This window comes from Lissotriton helveticus, chromosome 1_1 (assembly GCF_964261635.1).
Source record: "Lissotriton helveticus chromosome 1_1, aLisHel1.1, whole genome shotgun sequence".
NCBI lineage: Eukaryota > Metazoa > Chordata > Amphibia > Caudata > Salamandridae > Lissotriton > Lissotriton helveticus.
This window is the reverse complement of record NC_136057.1, coordinates 1675095656-1675118843: the sequence shown is the minus strand read 5'-3', so window position 1 is coordinate 1675118843 and position 23188 is coordinate 1675095656. Positions and strand designations below refer to the sequence as shown.

At 45.6% G+C, this 23188-nt stretch overlaps 1 protein-coding gene across 4 annotated transcripts in view; it reads right to left on the bottom strand.

Moving 5' to 3' along the window:
• Window positions 1-23188, bottom strand: part of B4GALNT1 (beta-1,4-N-acetyl-galactosaminyltransferase 1) — a 702884-nt gene that overhangs the window by 521440 nt on the left and 158256 nt on the right. The window contains exon 2 of one of the 4 annotated variants that reach the window (XM_078688948.1): window positions 347-423. The exons of the other annotated variants lie outside the window; for them this stretch is intronic. The gene's annotated coding sequence lies outside the window, so the exon portion shown is untranslated. The remainder of the gene's footprint in view (window positions 1-346; window positions 424-23188) is intronic. 4 annotated transcript variants of the gene reach the window in all.

Genomic DNA, 23188 nt, shown 5'->3' with positions numbered 1-23188 from the left:
CACGTTGTTAGCTCATACCTAGATACGCCAGCACCCCCTTCAATCACATCAATGTGGAATCTGCCACCCATTGTGGGACATCAGAGGTGTGGGAACTGTAAAGCTTGAGACAATACAATTCAAACCAAAGAGTTTGTCTACAAACACCACACGGTGACACTAAAGGATTATACAAATTGCAACACCATGGATGTAATTTACTGCATTGTTTGCCCCTGTGAGTTGTTATATGTGGGGCAAACACAACAAAAAGTGAAGTCCAGGATCCTACAACATAACAGTCGAATCAGGTGTGAAACCACAGGGGCGCCCCTGGTTGACCATTGCAAAACACAGGGACACATACCGGATTGCCTGAAGTGGATTGTCCTGGAAAAAGTGAAACTTGGCCCCAGAGGAGGCAACATCAGCTCTTTGCTGAACCTACGGGAAATGAAATGGATAACACGCTTTAATTCCATCAATGAGGGACTCAACAAACTGGACAGTAGTTTTATCAAATGGCAACAATGTAGGTGCCTTTCACAAACCCTCGCCCCAATATAATGACGACTAGGTGAGGGTTGTGCACTTTATTCCTCAGACTACTGCCTCATTAAATATTTCGTGCAATTAATCTAGCCTCAAAATCATGCATGTACAATATAACATCACCTATGTTTCCATAATTAGTAAAGCCTATGATAACGTATTATATAAACATATATAATTTTGGAAATCCATGGGATACAACATACATAATTTTTTAATCCATGGGGCACAATGATGATCCTGAACAATTTGACCACCTTTAATACCCTGTGCAGCATTTACGTGGGAAGTCTTCTAAATAGTCTTTAAATAACTATTTTGGGGAAGGATGATGTAATGTTTTTCTGAAATGAATGTACGAAATGATAATTTATTAGACCACCCTAACACCCTGTGAGGCAGTTACGTGATCTATATTTTTGAAATCGATTGGGCTGATCATTTCGAGACCGCTTTAATACCCTGTGAGGTTATTACGTGGTCCTGGTGTAAATATGCGATGAATGCTATAAATGAATAGAAAATTTCAATTCATACACGATTGTGATCCTGACAGACGATCTATATCAGAAGTAGCCACATCCAATTTCCATCCTTAACCCCTTAACGAACACCCAAACCGCTTCCTCCTCGACCGGAGCATTACCTGAGTAACCATAGCTATGGGCCAAGTCTGTCTACTGTGTCGACTATGGCCACGTGATGCGGAAGTCCGCTCGCTTTATTTGCTGCCATACGGGACGCCAGTCGAACTCACTGAGAGTCAGAGACGGCTGGGGACGCAGCAACATGACCCGTTTTTTCAGGTAACTTAGATCTCAAGCCCTTCCGAAATGATAGTAGCTTAAGAACAATGGTGGACATTACGGGACCTAATTCCGTTTGCCTATTTCTTTTCCCAGGCGCAAATCTTTGAAGTAACGCAGACCCCGGCACATGCCCCTAAGTTATGAAACAGGTAAACCCCTTTGCCGTTCCGTTTCAAATGATTGCGTAGTATTCCATAGAAGTGGGGCAGCAATTTCACCAGCATGCTCCTCTTTTTCATAGGTGCATCACTCAGTTTGAGATCCCATTGGATCATCAATAAGGTAAATATGCGTTATTTCAGGAAGGATACTGTGTCTATAAGAATTGTTACCAATAGATTTCACTATGAATTCCCATATATCACTCCACAGGGAAGACCCTTCCTTTGGAGACGGCTCCATTTCCTTTACAAGGTAACTCCTTTTGTCAAATTATGCAAGATGTGGTTACAATTGATGTATATTTTGCGTTCCATCCCCCGGTAATAATAACAACATGCAATGCATGTAGGGCAAGATGGCAGCCTAAGCCGAACCATGCCTAGTACATTTCGACTCAATTTGATGTCGGCCTTGTCTATGATGAGGACCTTTTTGTAAAATCACATACCTCTGTGATCCTTTTCCCATTCACTGGCCTTTTAAGTAATTTTAATCATGTTTCCTGTAGGAGATGCCCACCCCTTTTCCCGTGTTCTGAAGAAGACCCGCCATGTAAGGGACATCACCCCTATGAATAGGGTCGAAACGTCGACTGCCAGACCTCAAACACATGACTAGAGTGTGACAATCAACACCAGTTACAACATGATGTTTTGAATACTAAATTCGTTTAGAAATTTTGATGTATCTTTGTATGGTTCCCTTGAGAAGCCACTGTCAATTGTAGGAAGAAATTTACAACTGACCTGTCACTTTCACTCTATTTGCACTAATCCCTGCACCTTGCACTTTATATCCCCCCCCTTTTAACGTGGGCACTGAATAATGATATATTAAAAAATGACAAATGTGTGTTAAAAAGCTACAATGCCAGGATAAAATCCACCAACACTATGTGAATAAAACAATAGTGTTGAACTAAATAATTTTGTCATTTACTGTTTTTCATGTAATTTGTTTTGAATAATTCTGACCAGGTCAGGGACCACTCTTTCTATAACACGTAACTACCCAGGTCCCTCTGACCCTCTGGGTTGACCCCCCTTTGTACAGGACACAGTAACACAGCAAGGTAGGACCCCTGAGGAGACCTATGGCTATATATACACCACATCTTGCTAAGATAGCTAGAGGAGATTGAAACTTCCTGGCCGACACACTGACCAGAGACCAGTAGCGGTCGGTGGTGGGAGTAGCTGCCGGACAGTGACGTGCGGAGGGGGAGGGGCAGGGTGGGGGGTAGTACTCTATGAATTATGGAGGATTACAGGTGAGTAAACATATACATAAATAAAACGAATTTCGTTACATGCACTGCATCCCCAAATGCGATGCAGTGCACACAACAAAATTCATTTTATTTATTTATATGTTTACTTACCTATAATTCTCCGTAATCCATAGATTACTACACTTATTCCTACTAAATATCAGACGCATTCGTTTAAAACAAGCAATTTGCAAGGCAGGGCATTTGAATAGGACACATAAATGGTCCTGGAGCCCTTCTTTGCATGCTGCACTTGTCAATTGTTCTTTGTTCAACCCTTACAACTGAGAGATTTGAGGGACACGGAGCCACACTTCCTAAGTAGGAAATAAAATATATGTTCAACTTCCTAATATATTCTTAAGGTTTATTTGAAAAAGTTATTTTGAAAAAAGAGAGAATGTGCTAACTTTTACATATTCTGCTGCATACAATAAGGTTAATGGGATTTTTAGCTCAGACATTTCTAACAAATGTATGACGTGTCCTCTGGCCATTGATCCTTAAAATGTCTGAATGCCTCTCCCATAGTATGCGCAAAACGTGACATTCACTCCTCCCCATTTCCGACATTTGTCCACCCCGCTATGCCCAAGAACTCTCAGAATCAGAGCATGTTGTCCAAGGCAGAGCCTTTTTATTCACATCAAACCAGGTAATTTATCACAATCCAATAGGAGAAAAACAACCTGTTTGGATACATAAAAATTACTCTCAGCATCACGTTTTAGCCGCATCAACCTGTCAAAGGCATTAAGTACATTAGGCATGACATTACACTTGAACTTCAGTTTGGCCGTACACTTTAGCGGCAACAACATATCAAAGGCAGTAAGAAAATTAGGTACGACATTACACCTGCACTTGAGCTTGGCAGTACAGTTGAACTTGGCTGACTCAGCCTGCCAAGCACCCCACTCAGCTGCGCACATTGCGCCGGCAGGCCCCAATGCGCTACAGCAAACAGTTGCATTACTTGAAATCCAGGTCACCGCATAGCGTTCAAGCTCCCGACTCAGCTGCGCACATTGTGCCGGGAGGCCCCAACGCGCTACAGCAAGCAGTTGCCTTACTTGAAATCCAGGGCACCGCATAGCGCATCGGCCCACCGGGGTACCTGAACACAGGCAGCCTCCCCAAGGTTCTACTCAGTCCATACATTGCGGGTTAGGGTAGTAGAGTCCAGTACTGATGAAGTAGTGTGGCTCACTGGTTAGAGGCGGCAGACCCGAGAGCAGAGGACGGCCCGGGACCAGGGTTCGATTCCCGGCGCGGCAGGTTTCTGGACCAGGGTCAGCGGACTCGATAATTCTCTCGCCTCGGTGCCCACTCTGATCAGCGTTCACACTCGGCAACTCTGGGCATTAGCTTGCCTCATCTTCACTAACGGCCCCACCAGACCGCCGGGGATGCCTGGTCTCACCCTGGAGATACCCATTAAGGGACCATCTCTCAGGGAAGCCAGGAAGGGTTTCGCAGCGGTCGAAGCGCCTTGGGACCCTACGGGTAAGTAGTGCGCTATATAAATGCCTATACATACATACATACATACTACCGACAGGTCAGTCCCCCTTTTCTGCCTACCCTCTGTACACGTGGATCCTACCCCCTCCTGGTGTCCATCCAGTCGCTGAACTTCCATTATTGTGCATCTCCCTTTGTTGTTAACTGTCAGTGCTCCGCCACAGGGTGAGAAGCTACCCAGCGCACTCGCCCCCCCCCCGGCACTGACAGTGCTACCCAATACCCACAAGTATAGTGTGGTTAAAGAGCTCCCATGCTTTTACTGACAGATGCACCCCGTTCCCACAGAACTGCTCCCATTTTACCAAAATGGAGCAAGTTGTGCATATCCATGCTTGTTCGTGGGCAGAACCTGCTAAGATTCCTTTAATGCAATTGGTCGGCTTTACAGATACGAATATCGCCTTAACTGAAGCACCTCCTGTCCAAACTACTTCCAGTATTATTTCCAACCCCCATATTGACATTGTCAGTACGAATCGTGTATTCCTCAAAGGGGCTGCAAACCAGGAAACCCCTCGACTGTTGCCTGCCTAATGACATGTCACTCCTGCCAGAGTTAATTACTAAATGGACCGGATGGGGAACCGCGTTTGATTGTAGAGCTTGTTCAAGACAACCAAGCAGAACCAGCCAATATTACACACCCCATTGTAAAGGCAGTAATGAAAGTAGGCAACAACCATACAGTCCAACTTAGACTTGGCTGTACACTAGAACTTAGATTTTTTCACTCAGCCTCCTACAGACCAGCTCAGCTGCGCACATTGTGCCTGCAGGCCCCAACGTTCTACAGCAAACAGTTGAATTACTGAAAACCAGGGTCCCGCATAGCACTCCGGCCCACCGGGGTACCTGAATCACAGGCGGCCTCCGCACGCATGTACTCATTCCATACTACCGGACTTACCTCTTTGCTCTGCAAATGAAGGAATGCCCACCCCAAAGTACGCGTACCGGGCTGCCCCAATTAATAGGGCGCTCTTGCCACCACCTAACCGCAAATTTTTGAGACGGACCCCAAACGCCATCTATGTTACCGCTAGTGTGGGCATCATCTTTGAAGGGAAGACGTTCAGAAGACCGCGTCTCCCCCCTCTCCCGGGCTTTGATGCCCTAAAAGGTGAGACCATTGCCTCAAATTTTTCTGATTATACCTCTCTTGGTGTTCACCGACAGCCACAACGGACACCAAATAACCCCCACCCAGGGATGGTAGACATCACTGTGTTTTCTTAATGGTGCAAGGAACCATAAAGTTAGGAACAAGTAAAGAAATGTCAGAGAACGCTATCCTGACAAGCCGTTGGAGAACCTACGGCCCCCTTAATGTTAATTGCGTTGCACACGATCGGTTCTCAGTAAAACTGCTAAACTCTAAAAGAAAAGAAAACTGTGCCTATGAATCGGCCATTAAATAAAGCCACCATACTGTAGAAGGATTTAAAGCAATACCAATCGTCCGTGGATTATACCACAAATAAATCTCAACCCTTGATTGGGGTTTGCTTTTAAAATGTCAGTGGTTCCCAAGGCCCACTCCATGCTAATCGTGTTGCATACCACCAGTCCTCACTAACAGCTGACTCTTAAAAAAGGAAAGAAACTTGCTGATAAATATTTGGCCATTAATTACTGCCCCATAAGTCTATACTGTTAGTGGGATGAGCCTTTAAAATGTATTGCCTTCCAAAGGCCCACAGCATGTTAATTGTGTTGCACACTCGGTCCTCCCAAAGGACTGCTGACACAACCGAAACGAAAAGCAGAACTCTGCATATCACTTATTGGCAATCCAGTAAAGCCACCTTAATGTTTATTTACTCCTCAGCAATTCCTATTGCCCGTGGATTATGCCAGAAATAGCACACCACCTGTTGCTGGGATGCTGTTGTCCAACATATTTCTTTCCTAAAGCCTGCCCCATGTTAATTGTGTTACACACCTGCAGTCCTTCATAAAGCCTGCTGACAATTAAAAGGAAAGAGGAACTTTGCAGATAAATATTAGGCAATTACATACAGTCCCATAAATTTGTACACGTTCGTGGGATGAGTTTTTAAAATTAATTAACTTCCCAAGACCCACTCCCTGTTAATCGTTTTACACACCATCAGTCCTCCCCCCGGAACTGCTGACACATGACAGAAAAGAAAACCAGAACTTGGCATATCCATGCTGCGGAATTCAGTGACGCCACCCTAATGTTGATGGATTTCTTCGAAATTTTCATTGCCTGTGTATCATGTCAGAAATACATCACCACCAGTTATTGGGATGCGCTTTTACAATGCATTTCCTTCCCGATGCCCTCTCCATGTCAATTGTGTTGCACCCTATAAGTCCTCACTAATGACCACAGACCCTTAAAAGAAAAAGGATACTTTGCATATAAATATTTGGCAATTAATCAAAGCCCAATCAATCTCTACACATTATTGAGATGAGCCTTTATAAAGGAATTCCTTTCCCAGGCACACAATGAGTCCTTACTAAAGACTGATGACAATTCCTCACATAACCTGTGGCTTAATCTCCCAACAAATTGCCCTGTTATTGGGATGAGCTTTTGAAATTGCGTCCTTTCTCCAAGGCCCCCTCCTTGTTAATTGTATTGTACACTATAACTCCTCACGAAAGACTGCAGACAGTAAAAGGAAAAGGGAAACTCTGCATACAAATATTTAGCACATAGGTAAAGGTACCTTCAACTTGACTGAATTGTTAGCAATTCCCCACGTGACCTACTGATTATGTCACCCATAGATTTCTACACACCAATGGGATGAGCTTTTAAAATGAAGCTCCTTAATGATGTGTGGAAAGGCAGGTTGAGTGGGGTGAAGAAGAGTGAAGTGAAGTGTCATGGAATAGGTAGCATACACTGTCGCAGAATGGAAGGCCGTACAGTTGAGTGGGGTAGAGTGGATCACAGTGTCAGAGCTGAGTGGAGTGTCATGGAGTGGAGTAGCGTAGTGTTGCGGAGTGGTGTAGAGCAGAGTGGAGTGGCATAGAGATTATTGTGTAGCAAGGGCGACTCCTCAATGTGGGCAGAGGAGCGTCGCCCCACTGCTTTCTCGCAGTGCGATAAGCAGTAACATAAAATGGTATGAATATCATTTTATGTTACCGCTTCACGCACTGCGAGAAAGCAGAAGAAGGGTTTGGTTGGGGGTGGACGGTTGATCGGTCTTGCAACAGGGCAGGGGAGGAGTAACTAGCTAAATGTTGCAGGCCCTGACTGGTTGGTCAGCCCTATGGGGCCGACCAAACCAGTCATGCGCACTGCCATTTTCTCCATGTAGGCTGCATGCAGCCTACATAGAGAAAATGGCCTCCCCATAGGCACCTGGCTGGGTCCACCCCCACCAATCACCACGCTGCCATTGCAGCGTGGTGATTGGCTTAGGGGAGGGAGGCTGTCTGCTTTCTACGAGGAGCAGAGAGAAAAGGAGGTGCGACGCAGAACCGGATCAGGCCGGCTAAGGTAAGTTATATATTTTTTAGTAATTAAAATTAAACCAACCCCTCCATGCAACCATTTCCCGGCGTGACCCCCCCACCTGCGAATCATGCCGGATGGGACTGTTGTGTAGAGTGGAGTAGACTTTTGTAGAGTGGACTGGCATATATCATAGTGGATTGTGATAGAGTGGAGTGGCATAGATTGGAGTAATGTGTCATAGAACAGAGTGAAGTAAAGGGGCATGGAGTGGAATAGAGGGAGTTGCATATAGCATTGTAGAGTGGAGTAGTGTCAAAGAATGGCATAGATTTGAGTACAATGTCATGAGAGCAGAATTTAATGGAGTAGAACATCATAGAGTAGAGTGGAGTACAGTTGAGTAGAGTGGCTAGAGTGAAGTGGCATAAAGTACAGTGGTTCAGAGTAGATTGGCACAGAGTGCAGTGGTGTAATGTGCATTTGTTTTAAGTAAAGTGGTGTAGAGTGCATTGACATACAGTGCAGTGATGTAGAGTAGCGTACAGTGCAGTGGCATAGAGTAGAGCAGTGCAGAGTAGATTGCAGTAGCATAGACTGCAATGGCGTAGAGTGGAGCAGAGCGGCGTTGAGTGAAGTAGCATAGAGTGGAGTGGTGCAGCATACAGTGCAGTGGTGTAGAGTGTAGTGGCGTACAGTTGAGTAGTGAAGAGTAGAGTGCACGCACCGGTCCCTGCCCCGAGTCATTAATGCAGATCTGGGTTGATGTGGTTAGCCCGCCTGGCCCGACGAGTCGAAGTCGTAGTTCAGGCAGCAGCTGCATCAGCAGCCTGGCCTACACCGCCTACCGAATGTAAAGGCAGACTGGCAAATGCTCGGCCGCACACCACCACGAGGGCAGTCAGTCAGTCATGTGATGAGTTTGTATGACTGGGGGAGCACAATCGAACCTGCCAGTGCATTCGGGAACTGCCAGGAATCACCGTTGGGGAGCCCGGGCGGAGGGCTGCTGCCATCACTGATCCATAGAACTGCTGGGGTTGCTGCCTGCCTCCCGCTGCCCGCTCCCACTTCCATCTGGGGAAGCGCCGGCCATCGCGAGGAGGGCAGGTGAAGGGACTGCAATCCCCAGCAGCCCAGGGAAAACCACGTGACCTGTCAGAAGCGCCAGGAGGCGCATTAAACCTGCGATAGCCCTGCTGAGCGGGGGGAGCACAATCGAACCTGCCAGTGCATTCGGGAACTGCCAGGAATCGCCGTTGGGGAGCCCGGGCGGAGGGCTGCTGCCATCACTGATCCATAGAACTGCTGGGGTTGCTGCCTGCCTCCCGCTGCCCGCTCCCACTTCCATCTGGGGAAGCGCCGGCCATCGCGAGGAGGGCAGGTGAAGGGACTGCAATCCCCAGCAGCCCAGGGAAAACCACGTGACCTGTCAGAAGCGCCAGGAGGCGCATTAAAACTGCGATAGCCCTCCCTCGCGGGACGCCGGGCAAAGGGCGGGCCTTCTACGGCCCTCAGAGGCCTGAGGAGGACGGGACGGGCCCCACCACTTGGTTTTTTCGGGAGGAGGTAAAGCCTATTTGACATTCTGTTCTGGTCAGTAGTATTACCCCAACAAAAACTATTACCTTGTCCATATCCAAGTCATATCCTGACCCTGAAAGGGGTTGCTACAAAACTAGTGCCTCGGCCGACTACTTGTCTGAGGATGCAAGATAAGCACATAAATAACACAATGTTACCCTAACGCACCAAGATGGACAAAAATAACTGCCATCAGCCTGTAGTCAGTCCATCTTGTAATCATTCCCCTCCTCAAACAAACAATACAATGTGTAGACTTTCACTGTTGGAGGAATTAAACAGCCTGTGCAAGACCAGCTATGCCCCTTGTAGGATCACCAGCCCCACCAAATAATACTAATTTGTTAACTACAAATGAGAGAATGCTGGAACCTTTTTCTATATTTACTAAAACAAACACACAATGTATAGTATCCGCCCGGGCCACTCCTAATAAAAGGAAGCATGATGGGGATAAATACAACGAGAGCCAATCGAAAGTACAAAAAACACAAAATGAATCCTCAATCATGTCTCCAACCCCCATCAATCTTCCCCTAACTGCAGAGGTGGCCGAAAAATCAGATGACCTAGCTCCTTCTTCCCAGAGTGCCCTATTGTCAATGATCGAACAACTGATCAAATCCACTATAGACCCCCTAATTGACAAAATTAACATCCTGGGGGATAGATTGACAGGGATTGAGGAAAAAAATCAATTCTAATCTGTTAACCTCTACCCATGCTTCTATATCCACCAATCCCTTGACAATTGCTACCTCAAATAAGCCTAAACCTGCCATTCAAAATAAAGTTATTCAAAATAAAGTTGCCCAAACTCGAGCATCAGTTCCCACCAATATCCCCTTAAACATTTCTAAAGCCTCTCTTAAATCCACTACATCGAAAAATTCCGTCCCCAGAGCAGAGCGCAACAGGGTTCCCAGAATGCATCTACCTCCAGAGGCAGCCCCTTTTGTATGCATTCTCTTGGGAGTCCCGCAACTGAAAAAGGGAAAAAAAGAGAGACAAGATGACTTGTTAAATAAGGTCCAGTTTTGGTTATCAAAAAATAGACCCCTGCCCCATGACTTTGACGGCGGGATTGTGAGCGTGAGGAGAGTGAGTTGGCTGGGCCCCCTTCCGAAAAACATTATTGGTGACCTGATACTAATAAGATTCAGAAGCAGAAACATTGCCCCATTCCTTCGAACTCGGCAACCTAAAGAAGGGGATGGCCCCATAACCACTTGGGACCTACATGACTTCTATCCAAGCACATTATATACCCCTGCCTCTAGCCCAATGACCGGGGATTGTACCAGGCTGGGTAGAGGATCTTGTTTACCGCTCTTTTGTAGTACTTCCGCCCCAAATGGATCTGAAATACCGTATAATATTTTTTAACCACTGTTGCCCCTTGCCCATTTCCTTTTGATGAAAAGGAAGAACTGTCATCATGAACACTGCAAAGTATGCTATTGTTAGTAAAGTTATATTCACAGGGTGAGCTTTTAACTTGTAGATATCTGTGCTTCACACGTATGTACCTTTATTTTTAGGTCTCGTCCTTTTCCATTGCGAAGCAATGGGAAATGGGGGAGAATTCATGTGCTCCATCGGATAGTCAAACCACCACTTTTTTCCGTGGCGTTTTCTTCGAGTGCACGTACAGGCACGCGCATTTGGCCCATACACTTTCATGGCCATCTGTTCCTGTTCCTAATGGCCCTCCCCCAGCACAGAGCGCGCATCGCGGCCGCACAGCACATCAAAGGGCTTCTCCCAGCGTGTGCTGTGCGGCTTCTCCTCCCCTAATTATGTGGCCGGCCGTACTTGTGTTTCCTGGCCGCTTCCCGGCCGCTCTTGTATTTAATTAGCAGCTTCTTTTGTAAAGCGCTCTGAAACTTTTGGGTAATGTTTGCGCTATATAAAATCACATTAAATAAAGTCTACACGCCCACCCGTTCATCTCCCTCCTTCCCCCACCAGTCCGTGCCCGCTTTTGGAGCGAGGAGGTGGACGGTGGCTGCTGGACACTGCGCTTCATGTTTGTTAGGGTATACTTTACAGATTATGCCACAGGAACACAACATATAAAGCTGTGCATGCGTCGCAACCTTGGATTGGTTACTGAAGGTTTTGTAATGTGTTTCGTCAGAAAAGATTTTCACTGAGTGACTTTGCGTGTTCTTTTCAGTAAGGAATCTGGAAGTCCTTGATAAGCCGCTTCCCGGCCGCTCTTGTATTTAATTAGCAGCTTCTTTTGTAAAGCGCTCTGAAACTTTTGGGTAATGTTTGCGCTATATGCTTTTGGAGCGAGGAGGTGGACGGTGGCTGCTGGACACTGCGCTTCATGTTTGTTAGGGTATACTTTACAGATTATGCCACAGAACACAACATATAAAGCTGTGCATGCGTCGCAACCATGGATTGGTTACTGAAGGTTTTGTCATGTGTTTCGTCAGAAAAGATTTTCACTGAGTGACTTTGCGTGTTCTTTTCAGTAAGGAATCTGGAAGTCCTTGATAAGCCGCTTCCCGGCCGCTCTTGTATTTAATTAGCAGCTTCTTTTGTAAAGCGCTCTGAAACTTTTGGGTAATGTTTGCGCTATATGCTTTTGGAGCGAGGAGGTGGACGGTGGCTGCTGGACACTGCGCTTCATGTTTGTTAGGGAATACTTTACAGATTATGCCACAGGAACACAACATATAAAGCTGTGCATGCGTCGCAACCTTGGATTGGTTACTGAAGGTTTTGTCATGTGTTTCGTCAGAAAAGATTTTCACTGAGTGACTTTGCGTGTTCTTTTCAGTAAGGAATCTGGAAGTCCTTGATAAGCCGCTTCCCGGCCGCTCTTGTATTTAATTAGCAGCTTCTTTTGTAAAGCGCTCTGAAACTTTTGGGTAATGTTTGCGCTATATGCTTTTGGAGCGAGGAGGTGGACGGTGGCTGCTGGACACTGCGCTTCATGTTTGTTAGGGTATACTTTACAGATTATGCCACAGGAACACAACATATAAAGCTGTGCATGCGTCGCAACCTTGGATTGGTTACTGAAGGTTTTGTCATGTGTTTCGTCAGAAAAGATTTTCACTGAGTGACTTTGCGTGTTCTTTTCAGTAAGGAATCTGGAAGTCCTTGATAAGCCGCTTTCCGGCCGCTCTTGTATTTAATTAGCAGCTTCTTTTGTAAAGCGCTCTGAAACTTTTGGGTAATGTTTGCGCTATATAAAATCGCATTAAAAAAAGTCTACACTCCCACCCGTTCATCTCCCTCCTTCCCCCACCAGTCCGTGCCCGCTTTTGGAGCGAGGAGGTGGACGGTGGCTGCTGGACACTGCGCTTCATGTTTGTTAGGGTATACTTTACAGATTATGCCACAGGAACACAACATATAAAGCTGTGCATGCGTCGCAACCTTGGATTGGTTACTGAAGGTTTTGTCATGTGTTTCGTCAGTAAAGATTTTCACTGAGTGACTTTGCGTGTTCTTTTCAGTAAGGAATCTGGAAGTCCTTGATAAGTCGTGTGAGATATTTATACATCTGTAGCTGGAATCACTCCTGGGCGCAGCATTTCTCAAATCAATCTTGCCTATGTCACCCGAGGGCCACTTGTATGCAAGAGGGCTACGGTCAGCTGACCCGCGATTTTAGCCTATTCTGAAAAAAAAGGAAATGCCGCACTGCAATGGTTTACTGGCACAACTTATTCCAAAAGCTTCACTTTTTACAAAGCGCTGTTGAATAATTTACAATCGATATGTTGTGAAAGTGTAAAATTAATAACCTTCTTAACATGCGTTTAAGCCGCTCCGTCATGCTCCAATCACAGCCGATGCCTCAGGTCCTGCGTAAAATGGCCATCCCATAATACACCATGTAGTATGTGCCTGCTGTCTTTTATTTCAATAAACAACAACCTTGTTTCAATAGTCATGTTCTTATGATCGTCAATGCTCCTTGTTTACTGACTGAGACAATTAACGACTCCGCAAGTACTCTGCACTAGGGGAGGAGGAGCAGGGGAGCCCGCGTCCATGTTTCATTTTATTATTTTCTGTTACTGATTTATTACGAAGCAAATAATGCTCTCTGAACAGACTTTACTTTACTGCTCCTCTTTCTGCTTTCTTGTTCCTCAGAACTGCATGAGAACAAATTGTCAACCAATGGAACATTGAAAAATAGGATTCTCTGTGGTCTACAACTGGGCTAAAAACATTAGCAAAGCCAATAGCTCTACCTAAATAAGGTCCCAAAGGCGAGACCTATTGGCTATGCCAATGCTTGTTTAACTATGAATGTATTTTGAAATTGTACGCTTTTATGATTTTATAAAAAAAATCGAATAAAGCTTAATTGAATGAATGAATGAATGAGTGCAATGACAGAGTGCAGTGGCAAAGAGTGCAGTCATGTAGAGTACAATGTCGGAGTGCAGGGTATTAGAGTAAAATAGAGTGGTGTAGAGTGCAGTGACGTAGAGTGCAGTGGTGTAGAGTGAAGTAGAATGCAGTGGCATAGAGTGCAGTGGCATAGAGAAGAATTGTATAGAGTATAGTGATGTAAATTTCAGTGGTGCAAAGTATTTGGCGGAGGGGCAATGACATAGGGTGCATTGTTTTTGGGTGATGGTGTAGAGTGCATTTGCATAGAGTGCAGTGGTTTAGAGTAAAGTGGCGTAGAGTGCAATGGCATAGAGTGCAGTGGCACAGAGCAGATAGTTAGAGAGCAGAGTGAAATCGTGCAGGGTAGAGTATAGTGGTGCAGGGGAGAGCACGGTGGCATTGAGTAGAGTGGTGTAGAGTTGGGCATCATTGTTAGCAGCGGCGTAGAGTGGTGCAGAGCCAAGTAGAGTGGCATAGAGTGTAATCACATAAAGGGCAGTGGCATAGATTGCTTCAGAGTAGAGTGAAGTGGTGCAGGGTAGATTGGAGTGGTACAGGGTAGAGTGGAGTGGTATAGAGTAGTGGGGTAGAGTGCATTGGTGTAGAGTGCAGTGTTGCAGAGTGGAGTGGTGTGGAGTGCTGCACAGTGGAGTGGCCTAGACTGAAGTGGTGTAGAGTCAGTGGTACACAGTTTATTAGCGTGGCATGGAGTGCATTGGTGTAGAGTGGCTTAGAGTGGTGAAGCATAGATTGCAATGGCATAGAGTAGAGTAGCATAGAGTAGAGTGGCATAGAGTGCAGTGGCCCAGAGTACATTGTTTCAGAGTACAGTGAAGTGCAGTAGAGTTGTGCACCGTAGAATATAATGGTGCAGAGTTGAGTGCAATGACATAGAGTAAGTAGTGGCATAGAGAGTAGGGGGTAGAATAGAGTGGCTTTGAGTAGAGTAGGTTGATTGCAGTGGCATAGAGTGGAGTGGCGCAGAGTGGCGTAAAATGCAGTGGCATAGAGTGCAAAGGCGTAGAGTAAATTGTTTCAGAGTAGAGTGAAATGGCTTAAAGTAGATTTGTGCAGGACAATGTGGAGTGGTGTAGAGTAGGGTCATGGAGTGCAGTGTTGCAGAGGGGAGTGGTGTAGAGTGCAGTGGCAAAACATGAAGTGGTGCATAGTAGAGTGGGTAGAGTGCACTGCCACAGAGTAGAGTGGTGCAGAGTAGAGTAGAGAGGGGTATAGTTAAGTGGCATACAGTGCGGTGTCAGAGTGCGATGGTGCGCTGTAGATTAGAGTTGAGTAAAGTGCGTTGGTGTAGAGTGGTGCAAAGTACAGTGCTGTGGCATGGAGTAGAGTGGCACAGAGTAGATTTCAGTGGCAGGGAGTACAGTGGCAGGGAGTGCAGTGCTACAGAGTAGAGTGTCGTTGAGTGCAGTGTTGTAGAGTACAGTGGCATACAATCTATTGGTGTAGAGTGCAGTGGCATACAGTGGTGCAGAGTAAAGTGACAGAGTGCAGTAGAGTAGAGCAGAGTGGCGTAGAGTGCAGTGAGACACCGTAGAGTATAGTGGCGTACAGTGCAGTGGTGCAAAGTAGATTGGCATAGAGTGCAGTGGCATAGAGTATATTGGTTTTGAATAAAGTGGTGTAGAGTACAGTGGCATAGAGTACACTGACAGAGTGCTTTGGTGTGGTGTGGAGTGGCATGGAGTAGAGCAGAGTGAAATTGAGTGGCGTAGAGTGCAGTGGAGAGTAGATTATTTCAGAGTAGAGTGAAGTGGTGTAGAGTGCTGTGGTGTAAATTAGAGTGGTGTAGAGTGCAGTGGTACAGAGTAGATTAGAGTAGATTGGCGTAGAGGTCAGTGATGTAGAGTTTAGTGACATAGAGTGGCATAAAATTGAGTGGCAGATAGTGCAGTGTTGCACAGAGTATACTATTGTAGAGTGCAGTGCTGTATAGTGGGGTGGCATAGAATGCAGTGGCACTGAGGAGAGTGGTGTAGTGTGCAGTGGCACAGAGTAGAGTGACACAGAGAGAGGTGGCATAGAGTACAGTGGTGAAAAGTAGAATAGAGTAGTGTAGAGTGTAGTGGCATTGTGTGATTTTGTGCAGAGTAAATTGCTTAGAGTGCATTGGTTTTGAGAAAAGTGGTGTAGAGTGTATTGGCATAAAGTACAGTGTTGCAGAATAGGGTGGCATCTAGTGGTGTGGCACGGAGTGGTGCAGCGTGCAGTGGCGAAAAGTGCAATTGTTCACAGTAGAGCAGTGTGGGGTAGAGTGCATTGGCATGAAGTAGAGTGGAGTGGTGCAGTGTAGAGAGGCGTAGAGTGGTGGAGTGACACAGTGTGGAGTGGCGTAATGTGGAGTGGTGCAGAGTAGAATGCAGTAGGTGGAGTGCTGAACAGTAGGGTCATTACTTGGGGCCACTTGGCAAGACCTGATTGAGAGGGGTTAGAGCGTTCAGGGCCTTTGTGATGAGATGAGAGTATTTCTTTACTGGAGACTTGGGAATTTTAACCACACTTGGAAGTTACTCAGTTTAGGGATGGAGCTCCTCTTTTGAAAGATTTATCAAATGCATGAACATATGTGGCTAGACAAAAATTATCAATACATATTTGCGACTGATATTTACTTCTCAGTCTGCTCTTCATACAATTCATCAGATTTTTACCTAATTCTTGTGCAGTCTAAGAATTTGTCTTTTATTTAATTGGGATTGGCAAAAGATATATACCGCCTTTTTTGAAATCTCTACATATGAGATTTCAGTTTCCTCTTCCTTTGTTTTAATGAATTTCCTAAACAATTGAACTTAGTATAAAAGGAGTGCCACTTTTAATTCTTCAGAAAATGTATAGGGTTAATGGTCATTCATATCCCTGAATGTTTCTGTAGCATGCAGTAACACATAAGGTACACCAAAGGACGCTGTAGTAATAAATATGTTTAAGGAACGAGCAAAACTCGTCCCCTCCTGGATTCAAACCTGCAATCTGGAAGTTGCACAGAGTTTCATGCACAAGTTGACCTGCCATTACTTCACTTTACTGGATATGTAATCAACGGGCTTTTGCCACGTTTCTTTATTTTGTCTATCTCATTTCATCAAGTGGACATGTCTAATTGACCAGATAAACTGTCATCCTGTCAATACTACTAAGACTCGGATAGCACTTCACTCTGACACTTAAAGGGGTTAAATATTAAAAAAAGAACCACCAAAGGGGCTCAAACAAGGATGCCTGCTAGCTCCTTTCTTTTTTAGGTTACAGCCTACTAGACCGTGGTCTGGTTTGCTAAAGACATCTTGGGGACATTCAGAAAATTGACCTAGGAATGCATTCTGCCCGTTGCATACTATTGCCTTTGTGGTTTATAACTCACATTTTCTGGCTTTATGTGCTTTAGGCTGTGCAGTTCGAGTTTGTCCCTCCCATTGCCCAAATCTTGTTTACTGTATTCTTCCACAAACTTGCATTCTGCAAACGGGGCTTTTAAATTGTGTTCTTAATCTTATGTCAGTCCGCGTCTTCCTGGGTGCTTGGTGTATGTTTTTCCTTCTCTGACTTCAAAGTGAGACGATTTATGTGACAATCATGCTGGCTAGCGAGTGGTTAGGGGGGTCTGATTCAGGAAGGCAGTAAAGATTTTTTTTACTAGCACACAACAAAATTTAAATGTCTGTAAATTAACTGCGCCCGAGTGCATCAAATCATTGGAGGCAACTTCAGTCAGTTTTGGCTTTTTAGTTAGAAACATGTTCCATTCTAGAACTTCTAGTTTTATTTTAAGTTTGTACGTATTACTGGCTGGCTGTGGCACACATGAAATGTGTAATTGTGCCAAGGGCGATTGGAATTATGCAGCAACAGAGACGAACATTATGTGTTAGTTATGACTAAATTATGTGGCAAGAAAAGGCAAATTATGCACCATAATGCCGAACATTCTGTGCAACTATTTTCCGTATTTTTGTTAATATACATTAATGTTGTCTGGGCAAACGTTTAAACTAGATCACTTACCAGAAAATGTTCCATGAAACTACAGAAGGACAGAGAAGGGAAAGCCCGAGATTTATGTGAGATTGGCCTCGGTTTTCATAAATGAATTAGTGGATGCCTTAAAGAGTAAATTTTTAGCAAGGAAATGTGACAAGGGAATGATTGTGACCTTTTTAAGCACGTGACAAGAAAATCATCCGCCTGTTGGGCTACCTACAAACCGATCAAGGTAAGAAAACTCAGAAGCAGGCATAAGTGGTTTGATGTGGTGTGCTGGTAAAATAAATGCAAGCTCACACTAGCCTTGGTGACACTGTATTCCTGTGCAATTAGTGAAGCAACACTTAACGAACTAGGGAAAAAGCCCAATAACCTATGACTGGAAATACATCTGCAGTCCAACAAAGACTCTGAAGTGAAATAATGCAGGCTTCTAGCAACTAACATGTAAAGACATTTTTAGAAGTTTATCTTATGACTTGTGTGGAGAGAAACACTATCGAGCATTTTTCTGGTGCACATGAATTGACTTCCCACGCTCACTTGCCCTTGTCATTTTCGGAAGGAGGATTTCCGTTGCACACGGAGGGTGCACTATTCCAGTTAAGGTCCGTCTGGGAGGTAGCGCCGCTGGTGGGAGCTGTACCGCAATCGGCGGTCTGCCTGCACGCTCCCAGCGTGCGCCTGATCTTTAAACTACCAGCTGCCTTCACCGGGGGACTGCGAGGACCAGCAGCCTTTACACCTATCAGCTGGTGCCTCTTCACCCGGCGGCCGCGCCCCCTACTACTTGCTATTTACTGTTCGCGACACCCGCTACGCGTGTGCCGCTCACTTGCCCTTGTCATTTTCGGAAGGAGGATTTCCGTTGCACACGGAGGGTGCACTATTCCAGTTAAGGTCCGTCTGGGAGGTAGCGCCGCTGGTGGGAGCTGTACCGCAATCGGCGGTCTGCCTGCACGCTCCCAGCGTGCGCCTGATCTTTAAACTACCAGCTGCCTTCACCGGGGGACTGCGAGGACCAGCAGCCTTTACACCTATCAGCTGGTGCCTCTTCCCCCGGCGGCCACGCCCCCCTGCAGGATCCCTATAAAGTCTATAGGCCAACCCGCAACGCGGGACGCGCGCGGGTCGAAGCCCGGGCCAAGGGCGGGCCCGTTTAAGCCCGTTCAAGACTGGGCAGGACTGGACTGGCCCACCCTATTAACGTTTGTTTCTTCCCTTTATTCATACTGATACTGCATGCATTGTTAAATAACCTATACTTAGTTCGCAACTAGTTTTTATAGTTCTCTTACCTCATAACATATTACCGTATACCATGTCTCCTAGAACTACTAGAAATACTGTGAAAAAACAGGCCCAGTCAGCTGCTGAGGTTATTGGTCCGATAGATCAATTTATAACCAAAGCCAATGAGGCTATTGAACAGGGTATCACTCTATTGGAACGGAGAGTCTCACAGGACCTGTATATTGCCAGACGCTCCTCCTTGGGCCTACTGGCTATTGCCAAAACACCCCAGCGTCCTGTAGAGCTCCCCCAGCCATTGTTAGTGCACGCAGATTTGCATACAGTCCCCCGTACTGTGGATCTGTCTGCAACCTTAGATCTTTCCGATTCACACCAGTCACTCGAAAAAACTCCTGATATTTTTGGTAGCCAATCCGCTGTTGCCCCTTCCCCAATTTTCGATAGGGGCATACGCGAGGGTGCAATCCCCAAAAAAAGGAAGAGGAACATTAGCAAGCCTCACCATATTACTAATCCCCTCCCTATATCTAATTTCACAACCCCGTCTACTTCTCATCCCCCTTCTCAAATTATAAATCTTGTTCCGACTCCCCACCAATCACCCCCTCCTCCACTAGCAACCGTAATAAATCCTACCGCAGACAATCTAAATATTAGCTCCCCTTGCCCACGTAGCTGTGACGACGAGAGATGTATGACCGAGAACGACATTTTAATCTCTAACATCCGTAGCAATGACAACCTACTGCTTAGTAAAATTGGAGACCTAATTAAATTCTATTTAAAACCTATAGAAAAGACATTGTACCAGGTCCAATCCCAACTAACCCAATTGTCCTTAGCTCTGAACCCAAGCAAGGACACTATTAAAGACCCTAGCCAGCTCTTGAGACCCCCTATCGACACCACGAAAAAACCCAATCCCTGTCCGACTGCTTATAATTCCTCTACCATCACTCAAAAGGCTCCACAGATACTTATACAGAAACAGCCACCCACAATTACCACCAAGTCACAAGCACCATCCAATCCACCTAACCCTTCAGTGTCCCAACCGTTAATTACCTCCAAGCCCCAGTTGTCTACCCAATCAAAACCTCCATCTCTCCCCCAGTTCCCGGCCCCTACCCTTCCCAAAAGCTCTGATGGATTTAACAACATCCCGAGCAACCGAAAGAGGAGGGGCCATCCTATACATCTCCCGCCTGAGGCATCCCCCTTTGTGGTTATCATGACAGGTGTTCCGGAACTCCCCCCTAACCAGAACGAATCGGTCTGGTCTTTAAAAAACAAAGTTATATATTGGTTGTCCAATAATAGACCTCTACCTAACTTTATGGACAACAGAGTCACTACAGTGCGCAGAGTGCCCTGGCTGGGTACCGTACCTAAAACTGTTCAGGGCGACTGCGTCATAGTGAACTTTGCTGACCCAAATACAGTTTAGCATATTTGCTCCTGGAGCGATCACACTTCCACAGAAGGGATAGCTACCCATAACCTGTCATATTTCTATCCCCCGGTGCCACGACATAATCCTAGCCCGCCTTGGAGCTGGTCAAGAGTGGGGAACTGGGATAGGAATAGAGACCGTGGTCATTGGCCAGGCTATGGATTCAGCAACCCAGCGCCTGGGAATTTTTCCAATTTTTCCAACTGGCGTGGTCCATTGTTATCCAACAGATACGATTGTTTAGATATGGTCGACTGACCATCAGTCCCCCCCCAAAATCACTAAAGTTACTACTAACACCCAGAGACATTCTAAACTTATAACCGGAAAAACTCAGTCAGGATTTACTCCGATATCTCCGCCTGGCCCTCATATTAAGCCTTGTACCCCCCTGTTAAATTTATTTTCTCAACCAACAACCCCTCGGGCTCAATATCTCTGCCATGCTCATTCAACCCGTTCTGAGGAGACAGATATAAGGCACCAACATACCACTCCTATCTCTTCTGATACTAATCTCATTTCCTTTACCTCTCTTCCAACTACTCAGTCTGGCGACTTACCACCCTTTGTTCACTCACAAGGCGCAAATCCTACCTTACCAACAACCTGGGATTTTCCAGTAATCTACTAGAACGTCGCGGGGCTAAGATCTAAGATACTTCTTCAGTTCTGGATAGACGCGATTAATAGGCATAAACTAGTCTGCCTTCAGGAAACCTGGGCTATTGACCCAATCCACATCCTGGGCTATAAAACTTTACATACTGCTGCCAGTCCGTCTACACATGGAAGATCTAAGGGAGGCTTAGCTATCTATATTTCCAACCAAGTTTCATTTACGATTAATGAAGTACCATCGGTGTCCCCAACTTACCAAATCCTTAAGCTCGCCCCTGACAAAAGCTCCAACTATTATTTTGTTAATATGTATAATAACTCCTCACCCACTGACTGTGTAAAGTCTCTGATAGAAATCTCCTCATACTTGCAAGATCAGAAGGCTAAGAACTCACATATGCAATGTTATGTTGTGTGGGGTGGGGATTTCAATGTTTATTTATGCAGTGACTATAAAAAAGGTATTTGCGGGCTCCAAGACGAGCATGATCTTCCCATCACTCACTTTTCTCACTCTAGTATCGGGATTGGTTTTAACAATTGTCTTTTTTCACTAGCCCTCGAATTTGCGAATGAACTAGTGTGTCCTGCCGTTGAGTTTAAGCCGACCTTTCACGGCAGAGGTCTCACTACTACTATTGATTATATTCTTTGCTCGCAAACTTTCAACACCCGTTTAAAACATTTTACAATCGGTACTGATCCTTCTAGTGATCATTACTCTAACAGCATCACTATTATATTTAACTCAGTTCCCTCTATCCACCCCAAGGACAGTCTTTTAACACAGCACTCTCTGGAGATGAGTAGAACTAATGGTTTTACAGTAAAATGGTCAAAAATTAACCCTACCGAGGTTACTAGTAGCATTATCCAAAAAAACCTTCCTTCAATATCAAACTGCCTGGAAGTGTCCTCTTCTCCTCAGCTGATCCTTTCCAGCTTTGCTAACATCCTAGAAGCTATTCGGCTGGAGCTGACTCGCCAACACAAGAAAAATGATAAGGATTCCCGGGGGTGGTTTGACTCCCATTGCCGCAAGGCCCTTAGTGCACTTAAACGAGCATTACATAGCCAAGATAGAGACCTGGCCTTAATAGCATCATTAAGAAAGAATTACAAGCTGGCCCAAAAAACTCGTAAACAGGAACTAAAAAACAACCTTTGGGCTCAATTGCATGAGAGTGCAAGGAACAAGGATCCTACGTCGTTTTGGCGAATAGTTAAGTCCCCCTTCTTAGCGAACGATACAGCTGTCCGCCACCTAGACGTGGCTGTTCCCGCTGAAAAATGGGTAACACATTATTCAGAGATCTTTGGGGACTCCCCTTCAACACTTGACTCCACCAGTTCCGAGGAGGCAGTCATCTCTAAGGATAATATTTATCATATTGACCTCCACTTCGACCTTGTGGAGGTGACCGCTGCACTGACTTCCTCAAAGACCGGGAAAGCTCCAGGCCCGGACGGAGTCCCTCTTGATATCTTTGTGAGCAATCTAGACTTATGGGCTCCAATTGTCATGCAAGTTATGTCTGCAGCTTCACAAATCGGTCTTATTGATTCATGGTCTTCTTCTGTGCTCCTACCCATTTTTAAAAAGGGAGAACGTGACAACCCGGCTTGTTACAGACCCAGCTCCGTCTTGGACTCGCTGGGTAAGGTCGCTGGGAGACTAATCTTGGAACGTCTCCAGGATTGGGCTATAGAGAAGAAGATCTTAACAGACCTACAGTTCGGGTTCCAAGAGGGATTGGGTACTATTGAGCAGGCCCTTAACTTGACACTACTCATGGGCAAATATGCTTGGGCTAAAGGCGGCAAGCTTTACCTGGTCTATGTGGACTTAAGCTCCGCCTTTGATTGCGTAATTCACACAAAATTATGGGAGATTCTGAATAATTTGGGCATCGATCCTCCACTTCTGAAATTCCTTCGTGAGCTCTATTCGGATGCCAAAGCATGTGTGAGGTACGGCATAAAAGGTGAGCTATCGGATTCTTTCAACATCACAAAAGGCGTTAGGCAGGGGTGTGTCCTTGCTCCATTTCTATTTAATATTTATACAAATGGATTGGAGCAAGCGATGCTGGCAGACAATAAGGATCTTCCCTGCATAAACACCCGGCCAATTCCCGCATTACTGTATGCCGACGATTCAGTCATTC